Raw genomic sequence first — 11,871 nt, forward strand, 5'->3', positions numbered from 1 at the left:
AGGCTTTCTACTCCCGTAAAGATTTACACCCTCGGAAACCCTGTACAGGGTCGCTATGGGTCGGAACCGACTCAATGGCACTTAACAACAACAACCTGGGCACAAATGATGTTAATTAATCAATTTCTAGGTCCTTAAATTTCATAAGTATTCTTTTCTAAAATTGATAATGCCTGTGGCCTATGATGGGTTCCTAGCCTATGATACAGGCCAACTGCTGATTGTCCTTTCCCATCTTCCCTTTCACAGTAGCTTTCAGTTCACCTCATGGAGTGTTACCAGGGCATTCTTTTAATGCAGACATCTCCCCCATTGTCTCCGCAAAAGATCCATTTCCAATAAGATTCCATCTTTTATGTTTAATTTTCAGTGGTGTATAGTTAAGTTTAGGAGCCCTAATGGCAGTGTGAGTTAGGTGTTGGGCTGTTAACCAAAAGGTCAGTTGTTGAAACCCATCAATGGTTTGCTCCTGTAGAGATTTAGTTTTAGAAATCCTATATTGGGTCATTAAGAGCTGGAATTGACTCATTGGCAGTGTGGTTTTTTTGTTTTTTTGATTGTTGATGGAGTCCTGCTGTGACGCTATAAGATAAACATTGGACTGAATGGGGTCACTATGAGTCGGACCCAACTTGATGGCACTTTAACAGCAACATTAAGATTAGCTGTATTCTAATTATAGTGACATACATTTAGGAAAATGTTATATCAGTTTTATTTTAAAATGTCAGATACTTGAGAAATTCATCCTTTCCAATTATGTAAACATTACACTGATAGTTTTTAGATGTCATCTTAATGTGTGAAGGACTTTGTAATTTTTAAAACCTTTTGGGAGTAGTTTGTGAGCCCAAAGAAATTGCTGGGTGATGCAAATAACTGATATGTTTGATTGCTAGCTGAAAGGGTGACGGTCTGGACCCACCCAACAGCTCATTGGGAAAAAGCCTTGATGATCTGTTTTCATAAAATTGTTGTTGTTGTTATGTGCCGTGGAGTCAGTTCCAACTCATAGTGATTCTGTACAGGGTTTCCGAGGCTGTAAATCTTTACGGGAGCAGAAAGCCTCATCTTTCTCCCGCGGAACAGGTGGTAGTTTCGAACTGCTGATTGTGAGATTAGCAGCCCGATTCGTAACCACTACGCTACTAGAACTCCTTTTTCATAAAGATTATAGTCTATAAAACATTTTGGTCAGTTCTAGGCTGTCACAGAGGGATGCCGTGAGTTGAAATGGACTCTGTGGTACCTAACAACAACAACAACGTGCTGATACTACACTGGCTTAATTCTTAATGCTTTTAGTTCTTTAAGAAATCTTGCTATCTAGAGGCATTTGATTCTCTGCATTTCTTGAACTTTTGTTCTATAAAACTTTTCAGAATCATCAGCTCATCAGGTGACATGAAAAACTCTTTGAGGTTTAATTGGAATTAATTTGGGAGAGAATTGAAAAATTTTAAAGAATTTGAGCTTTTCTGTCTTCCTTTATTAGATTTATTTCTTTTACTATGTCGTTGATAAGTGCTGTCAGTCAGTTCTGACTCATGGTGACCCTATATAGGGTTTCCAGGCAGCGGCTGGTGAGTTTGAACCACTAACCTTCCTGTTCAAACTGATCTTATGGTTAAATTGTTTATTCTACAGTGCCAGTTCTACAGAGGAATTTTCTCCCTACAACTCTTCTGTGTTTTAATGATGTTGATTCCTTTGTATTAACCGTTTTGATTATTATAAATTTCTTATTTTAGTATTTGTTGTAGGTAAACAGAAACATAATGGGTTTTAAAATATTTTGATTTTTGGCCAACCACTTGATAAGAAACTATCTTATTAGTTCTGATGCATTTTCTAGAGTTCTTTTGTTTTTTTCTATACAGACAGTTTTATCACCTGCAATGAGTGACAGTTTTGATTTTTCTTTTGAAGTATTTCTGCTTTAATGTGCTGGGAACACACGTTCAGATCTATGTTCAATAGAAGTGATTTTGGTTCAGTAGGAGTTCATTAGAAGTGATTTTAATGGCCATACGTCTTACTCCTAATTTTAATTTTAATATTTCCCCATATGAATTTTTGTAGATACCCTTCCTTAAGATAGGATAGTCTGCACTTTTGTTAGCTTTTCTGTGGGTTTTTTCGTTTCATCTGTTAAATGTTAAACTAAGATTTAAAAATTCTTAATTAACTCTTGTATTCCTGAAATAACCCAAATTTGTCTTAATGGGTTACATTTTTTATACACTACTAGTTTGCTAATATTTTCAGATTTTTTGATGTTTATGAATATGTGTCCATTTAAAAAAAAATTATCTGTCTTGTCTGATTTTGGCACTAAGGTTACACTGACTTTATACAATAAATTAAAATAATTCATCTTTTCTATTCCCTGGGAGAGTTTGGATTGGAGTGATATATTTCTTATATTTGACAGAATTCCCTATAAAATCTTTTGGGTCTAATGTTTTCTTTGTGAAGCATTGAAAATTATGAATAATTTAATATTAGTTGTCAAATAAAATTGAGGCTGTAGGCCCCTGTAAAGGTGTACAACCTTGGAAGCCCTCTGGAGCTGTTTTACTCTGTCCTTTAGGTCACTAGGAGTGGCATTGATTCAGCTGCAGTGAGTTAATAGTAAATGATAGTTTAATAGTTTTAAGGCTGTTGAGATTTTTTTGTTTCTTTTGGTTGCTTTAGGTAAGTTTAGAAATTTGTCCATTCCAACAAATCTCGCAGTTTATTTGCATCAAGTTCATGATACTGCCCTTTTTTAATCCCTGTTTTGTAGTAATGTTCCTTTTAAATTTCGAATGTTATTCATGACTTTTTTTGTAGTCTTCCCAAAAGTGTGTCTAGTTTATTAATTTTGCAAAGGATTAACTTTTGACCTAATTAGTCCTCTCTGTGTCACTATAGGATAAGCACTAGACCGAAAGGTCGGTTTGTGTTGTAAGGTCAGCGGTTCAAAGTCACCACTTGCCCTTGAAAACTCTATACAGGGTCGCTATAAATTGGAAACATTCAATGACACTTAACCACAACAGCAAAACATTACGTCTTTGGAGTCCTGGTGTGGTGCTGTTGGATTAGCACTGGACTGTTAACTGCAAGGTCAGTGGTTCTAACCCACTAGCCACTTCTTGGAAAGCCTATACAGGGGTGCTATGAGTCAGAACTGATGGACTATGTTAATAACAACATTGTATTTTTTATTTTAATCATTGACTTTTTAATTGGGTAAAATATAAATTAACATAAAATGTCAATTGAACAAATTTTACATGTACTGTGAATCACAAGATCAGAAGTTCAAACCCACCAGCTGCTTCTCTAAAACCCTGAGAAGGTCACTATGAGTAGTTGTAACTGACTTGACGACACTTCACAACAACAGTGGTGGCACTGTAGGATAAGCACCAGGCTGCTAACAATAAGGTCAGCAGTTCAAACCCACTAGTCTTCGGAAACCCTATATAAAGCGTCACTATGAGTTGGAAGCAACTTAATGGCATTTAACAACAACAATGGCTAATGGAGGAGCTCTGGTGGTACAGTGTATTAAGCATTTGAATTGCTAACTAAATGGCTGCTGGTTCGAACCCAGTAGCCATTGCTTGGAGAAAGATGAGGCTGTCTGCTTTTGTATAGATTTTATAGTCTTGAAAACCCTAAGGAGAAGTTCTGCTCTGTCTTGTAGGATTGTTATAATTCGTAGTTGATTTTACGGCAGTGGGTTGGCTGTTGGAATAACTAATGATGTTGAGCATCTTATCATGTTCTTGTTGACCAATTGTGTATCCTCATTTGTGAAATGGCTGTTTAACTCCTTTGCCTATGGTTTGTCTTTTTGTTGTTAGTTATAGGAGGTGTGTGTGTCTTTAAGCATATTTTGGATCCTAGATCCTTCTCAGACATGTTATTGTTGTTGCTCCTAATTGCCATTGAATCGATTCTGTATAGGGTTTCCAAGGAACAGCTGGTGGACTTGAACTGCTAACCTTGTGGTTCGTAGTCCAGTGCTGATCCTATAGCGCCACACCAAAACATTCCCCCAAATTTTCTCCCAATGTGTAGATTGTCTTTTCACTTTGTTGTTAAAGTTCTTTGAACAAAAATATTTTCATTTTCACAAGATCCCATTTATCTTATTGTATCCATTGATACTTGTATTTTTGGTATCATAGTTGATAAGTCATTAAAAATTAGGTCTCATAGTTATACCCCTATGGTTTCCTTTGATGGTCTTACAGTTTTAACTCTCAATGTTTAGGTCCTTGGGTCTATTGGTTTTATATATGGTATAATGAGGAATGGGTCCTGCATCATTCATCTGCATTTGGAAATTCAGTTTTCCATTATCATCTACTAAAGAGACTTCTTTCTTCACTGAATGAACTTAGCACCTTTGCTGAAAATTACCTGAACATAATGATTGGTTTGTGTCTGAACTCTCAGTTCTGTTCTCTTGGTCTATATGCCTATCATTGTACTTGCACCAAGTTATTTTGATAACTAGCTTTTTAAAAAGTTTCTTTTGAAATTGGAAAATGTGAGCCCTCCAACTTTATTCTTCAAGATTGCTTTTGCTAGTTGTGGTACCTTATCCTTTGATACAAAATTGAGGATTATATTTTCCATTGCTTCAAAGAAGATTGTTAGAATTTTGATGGGGATTGCATTGAAAATATAGATTGCTTTTGATAATAGTGGCACCTATAAAGCAATAATAGTGGCACCTATAAAGCAATATATGCACCGACTCGACGGCACTTAACAACAACAACAATAAAGCAATATATAAATTAATTATAACTAAGCTATCCAATTTATGAATGTGGAGTGTACCCTTCCATTTATTTAGGTTGTTATTTTACTTTTAATAGTGTTTGGTAGTTTTTTTTGTGTGTTATATGATTTTCACATTCCTGGTTACATTTGTTCTTATGTACTTAAGATTTTTTAGATGCTTTGTAAATGGTATTGTTTCCTTAGTTTATTTTTCAGCTTGCTCATTACTGATATATAAAAACCTGACTTTTGTGCATTGTCCTTATATAAGGCCACTTTGCTCATTTAATTTATTAGCTCTACTAGCTTTCTTGTGTAATTTTTGAGGATTTCTATTTATAGTATAATGCCAATCTGTGAAAAGGGATGGTTTTAACTTAAAGTGTTCTCACACTTTTGGAGTATATACTTTTGTAACATCCATTACATTATGTTGTGCTACTATCATTTATAATTGCTGCCAAATTTTTCATCACCATAAACAGAAATTTGCTGCTTCTTGAACAGTGATTCCTGCTGGTAATCACCAGCATTTGCCTGTCAGTTTGACACACTGTTGTGGCTTCTGTGTTTCTGTTATTCTAGAAGCTATGTCAGGGGTATTTTAAATAACCAGAAGAGTCACTCATGGTGGACAGATGAGCTTCAGATGAGCTTCTAGACTAAGAAAGAGTAGGAAGAAGGAGAGATGGACTACTTCTGAATACTTTAGTCACTGAAACCCTTATGAATCGCAGTGGAACACTGTCGGCACCAGATTATTGAATATTGAATCATGATGAAGAGCATCAGAATACTGTCAGATACAGTGTCGGAAGATCAACCCCTCAGGTTGGAAGGCACTCAAAATGCAACTGGGGATGAGCTGCCTCCTCAAAGCAAAGTTGATCTTGATGACACGAATAGAGTAAAGCCCACGAGCCTTCATTTTTTGATGGGGCACAACTCAAAATGAAGAGAAACAGCTGTAAAATCCATTAATAATCAGAACGTGGAAGGTTTAAAGTATGAATCCAAGAAAATTGGAATTCGTCAAAAATGAAATGGAATGCATAAACACTGATAAACTGCATTAGTGAGCTGAAATGGACTGGTATTTGCCAATTTGAATCATATAATCACATAGTTTACTATGTCAGAAATGACAGATTGAAGAGGAGTGATGTTACATTCATCATCAAAAAGAACATATAAAGATCAATCATGAAGTACAACACTGCCTGTGATAGGATAATACCTATATGCCTACAGTTAAGACTAGTTAATCACACTATTATTCAAATTTATGTACCAACCACCAAAGCTAGTGATGATGAAATTGAAAAAGTCTCCTAACTTCTTCCATCTGAAATTGATCAAACATGCAATCAAGATGTATTGATAATGACTGGTGATTGGAATACAAAGGTTGAAAACAAAGGAAGAAATAGTAGTTGGAAAATAGGGCCTTGGTGATAGAAATAATGCTGCAGACCACATGATAGAATTTTGCAAGACCAATGACTTGTTCATTACAAATACCTTTTTTAGACAACATAAAAGATGACTATACACATGAACCTTACCAGATGGAATAAGCCGAAATCAAAGAGATGGTGGAAAAGTTCCATATCATCAGCCAAAGCAAGGCCAGGTGCAGAATATGGAACAGACTATCAATTGATTGTACGCAAATCAGGCTGAAGCTGAAGAAAATGAAATTCCTCACTTTACTTTTGGTGCTACTGCTTGTAGCTCTTGGTGACCGTATATAGTTTCTAGTTGTAGGTTTGTTGCTTTTGAATGAAAAGATGGTTTGAATTGTCCCGTATTTCTTTGAGCTCAGCAAAATATCAAAAAGTGTCTCTTTAAGGTTTAAAATCCACCTTTTTTTTTTCAGTCATAGAGTCACAGAGAGATATCACTTACCTTAGCTTATGGGAACAGAATCCTTTATTTTAATGTTCAGTTTGGTGACATTTATTTTAGTTTGCGTTAGAAAAAATGGTCATGCCAAACACAGAATTTCTTGGTGCTGTCAAGGTTTCTATTAAAAGGTTTACTAAAGTTAAAGAACAGCATTGAGTGAATAGTAGTAATATTGGTGGCAAGTGGATTTGAAAAACGTTTTTACCTTGTGAGTAAGACATGAGCAGGGCAGAATGTACCTTTTGGGACCTACAGAGGAAAATTTGTGATGACCAGTGGTGTGCAGATTACTGTCAAAAAATAGAAGAAGCTCACAGTGCTGTGGGTTTACAGAGAAGTACAAAAGCAAACTTGGCACTAGTGGAAGATCAGGATATGCTTCTTGGAGTTGAGAATTAAGTACTGGTTGTGGAACAGTTAGCTGATAACTTGGATTCATTTATTTATTTTTGAGGGAAAAGAAGTTAAGTTTGTTTTGGGATTTAACTGCAGTTTAAGGGACTTGCCTTAGTTAAGATCTAGTAGCTCTTGATTTAACAATCAGGAGATGTAACCCATCTTGGAGAGTCGTGGGGGAGTCATCAGCATTTTGAAACTTAAGCTAGTGTTTCCTCTACTGTACAATATAAGATAATTTAAAGTAGTACCTAGAGAAATACTTAAAAAAATTTGTAATAATAAAGAACTTAATGTCTGTGAAAAACATGCTGCACATCAGTTATGGCTTGATCACTTAGGTAGGCTAAGGCTAAATGATAAAAAGGTGAGCTTAATAAAAGCAATATTAAGTAAGTAAAAATACACCGGATATGTGGGAAATGCCAAAACTCATGGTGGTGGTTGTTGTTGTTAGGTGCCATCGAGTCGATACCGACTCATAGTGACCCTGTGTACAACAGAATGAAATACTGCCTGGTCCTGGGCCAACCTCACAGTTGTTGCCACACTTGAGCCCATTGATGTTGCCACTTTGCCAGTCTATCTCGCTGGGGGTCTTCCTCTTTTTCTCTGACCCTCCACTTTACCAAATATGATATCATTCTCCAGTGACTGGCCATGGTAAAGCTATACAAATAATAGAAGCTTAGCACTATGTAACCATGGGTGTGGTGGATAAAGGAATCTCTGGGTGGTATAAATGGTTAAGCATGTCTACTGAACTACCTACTGAAAGGTTGGTAGTTGGAACCCACACAAAGAAATCATGGAAGGAAAGACCTGTCAGTCTATTTCCAAAAAGTCAGCCACTGAAAACCCAACAGAATACAGTTCCCCTGTAACACATGGGGTTGTTGATGTTATGGCAACTGGCTTGGTTTTTTTTTTTTGGTCACTCAGAGAATGAGAAGAAAACAGTTGATAATTGGGTGACAGGAAATGGAGAAGAGCTCAGGAAGAAGACTGAGGGAAAGCAATTAGAAGAATAGGAGAATCAGAAGATGGTGTTTAGAAACCAAGTGAGGAGTTCTATTGAAAGAAGAAATGGTCAACAGTGTCAAGAAAACTGTAAACTGAACAGTGTTCTTTGGATTAGCAATTAAGGCAGACCATTTAGCTGGACGGATCTAAACAGTAGGAGTTTAACAGTATTCATGTAATATTGTTACTACTAGACAGCTGGTATCTTTAGCATTTACTTTATACCATGTACTCTTCCAAGCATTTTACATGTTAATGGATTAATTGGGTAGATTCTCATTTGTTATATGAGGAACCTGAAGAACAGAGAGTTAAGTAGTTGCCGATGACCACACATACAATAAATGTGCCAGGCCAAGGCAGTCTGGACTCAGAATCCATGCTTTTAGCCCCCATGCCACACCACCTCTTTAATTAACATAAGACAGATAATAACAGTTTCACCAACGTCATAATTAGAGTATATTTGGTATAGTGTTGTGGTATTAGTGAGATCTACCAAGTTGTGAATGATCAGCACAATGTCACTGTGGCTCAATCTGATGAATGTGAGCACATTAATTGTATGGGTAATTGATGTCATGATGATAAGAGTAATAAGACAGTGTCTTTTTCTGCATATATAAAAATGTTTTTAAGAGAAATGAGGTTACTTTTGTCTTTGTATTTCTAAGATAGCCTATGTCCTGTTATGATGCTATAGGATAAAAGCATTGGACTACTAACTGCAAGCTTTGTGATTCAAACCCATCAAGCTACTCCTTGGAAATCCTTTACAAGGTTGCTGGGTGTCGGAACTGACTCAACAGCACTTAACAACAATATGTCCCATATTATGTACCATACTTTGGATGCAAAAATGTCTTTTTTTTTTTTTTTATCATTATTGCTCATTTTTTAATAAAAATTCCCTAAATTCTGGAATTATTTTTTATCTAGACTAGCTCATGCTCCAGACACAAACCAGTTTTTGCAGAAAGTCATTCATGACCTTAATGAGCGCAGTTTTCCTTGAATGGGAGAAGTGGAAACCAAATTATTGGAAAGTGAATGATAATGGAGTACTAGAATAGGAGACAAGAGATGAGTTCTTAATGAAGTTGAAGAATAGATTTAGTATGAGACAGGAGAATCAGAATGCCTCTTGGCTGTGGTCAGAGAGGAGCTGATAGTTAACGATATAAAAACGGGTTTAGATTTGGGTAGTTGTGATGCTGTGCTTAAAGAGCTCAACCACTAAGAAGATTGGTAGTTAAGAACCCACCAGCTGCCCTGTGGGAGAGAGGCATAGCAGTCTGCTTCTGTAAAGACTTACAGCCTTGGAAAACTGTATGGGGCAGTTCTGCTGTGCCCTACAGGGTCCCTGTGAGTTGGAATTGACTCAACTGCAGTGAGTAGTACCTGAGGTGGTATGGCAGCAGTGAAGTTAATTTTAGCAGAAGTGATAGTTACGACACAAGGCTAGAGTTCTAAAGGGATCATCTACATGTAGCTGAGAGAATGATGGGATTTGGAGGGACGAGAGGAACACTGAGAAGTAGTTATCTACATTCTTAAACATGAGAGTAACCAACAGAGAAATAGTGATAGTGACAAGGAAGGGTTGTTGTTGTTAAGTGCCGTCGAGTTGGGTCTAACCCATAGCGACCCTGTATAGGGTTTCTGAGGAGTAGCTGGTGAGCTTGAACCGCCGACTTAGCAGTTCAAACGCCTCTGCAGTCTGGCGCCTTAACCCACAGCGGCACACAAGGAAGGGTAGATGTAGTGAAATATAGTGTTTGATAGAGTGAAATCAGAAGACCTGAGTTTTTGAATCCTTCTTAGCATAGCAACTTTAAGCAAAGTACTTAATTTAGTTAAGCAAAACATCTGTACAGTAGATAAGGTGATGATTGAACCTGATAGGAATTGCTGTGAGGATTAATGAGCTAATCAATGCATGTAAAACACTTATTACAATATGACAAAGAGTACAAATAGTTTGCTAAACAAACCAACCCCAAAGCTATAGCCATTGAGTGGATTCCCACTCATAATGGCCCTACACAGAATAGAACTGTTTTATAGGGTTTCAGAAACTGTTAATCTTTACGGGAGCAGACGGCCTCATCTTTCTGCTGAGGAGCGGCTGTTGGGTTTGAACCATGGACCTTGTGGTTAGCAGTCCAGTGCTTAACCCACTGTGCCACTGTTATTGTTGTTAAGCACCATTGAGTCAGTTCTGACTCATAATGGCCATGTATAGGGTTTCTGAAGCTTTAAATCTTAGCGGGAGCAGAAAAACTTCATCTTTCTCCTGGGGAGCAGCTGGCAGGCTCCAACCACATACCTTTGTGTTTGCAGTCCAGTGCTTATGGTATGGAGTCACCGTATTCCCACTGTGCCACTAGGCCTCCTTAATAGTTTGCTAAGAAGATTGATAATTATTCTTTACTTCTGATATTGTGAGGTTCTTATACAGCAAATTGAGTATGTTGTTAAGTTCCATCAAGTTGGTTTCAACTCATAGTGATCCTCTGTAGGAGTTCTGAGGAATGAGTGGTTGGTCTGAACAGCTGACCTGTAGTTAGCAGTTCAGTGCTTATCACAGCACCATACCAGGACTCCTAAATTGGGTGTAATAAAAATTAATAAATAGATTTGTGTTTCAAGGTTTGATGATGATGATCTTAACTTAGGGAAAAAGAAACTTGGTTTATCCTAACAATGGTGGGATAATGATGAAAATAAAGCTATTAATGATGGTGTTGTTGATAAAAGAAAAAGGAAGCCCTTGCTTGGATTAACGGTAGAAATAATAAAATGCTGAAATTGCTCAGTGATATTTAGCTTTTGTCGTTATAAATTCTTATATAGTTATTAAAGTGTCTTATTATTGAAACTGCTTCAGGGAAAAACTTTAGTAATCTGAAACTCTAGCCCTAAACTCTTTTCTCTCCTTTGAATTAATTTTTTAAAAAGTGTGACCCCTGATAAAGTGAGAACTTTTTCTTTCCTTTGCAGTTTATCAGAATGGATTGTGAACTATAGTAATTGTGAGATTGCTAAGAGGAGGGGATTGTTATAAACAGGAAGGAATGGATGCAACAGTGGAGAGTTAGGTGATTGATAAACTCACCCTATATCACCCAAGCCCTGCCTCTTTGCCCAGGAGAGAAACATGCAGAGATAGATATGAGAATATGAGCATCTGATAGGAAATAATTATCTCAGGGAATTCCTGACTAGTAGAATAGTGAATAGTGGAATGGCATTTTTCACAGGATATAGTAAAATCAGATACGAGGAGAGCAGTGGAAAAATATCTGTTGTTTTTCCTCAAACACTTAATTGAAAACATACCTAATAGGATAGTTCTAGATTGTCCTATGAGGTTACTATGAGTTGAAATCAACTTAATGGCACCCAAAAACAGCCATGTGCCTAGACACTGTGTTAAATAATAGCCAGGGATGTATAGATGAACAAGATACCCTAAATGATTTCTAATCTAAAGGATTACATTTAGAACAGATAAATCCAGTCGAGAGATGAATGTGTGAACTGAAGAATGGAAGAATTAGATTAAATGGATACTTGGAAGAAGAGCAGCAGAATAAGGACTAGAATCTTCAGGAGTTTTTTCCTTGTGGCATAGATTCCAAGTATTTTTCTAATACACCAAAAAATACAGAGGTCAGGAAAACTATGTCTCATGTAGTCTCAAAGGATTTAACTACTGTAATTTGGGTTTCTGTTTACTTAGTATCATACACC

The sequence above is a fragment of the Chrysochloris asiatica genome, unplaced genomic scaffold, assembly GCF_000296735.1.
Source record: "Chrysochloris asiatica unplaced genomic scaffold, ChrAsi1.0 scaffold00049, whole genome shotgun sequence".
In the NCBI taxonomy this organism is placed as follows: domain Eukaryota; kingdom Metazoa; phylum Chordata; class Mammalia; order Afrosoricida; family Chrysochloridae; genus Chrysochloris; species Chrysochloris asiatica.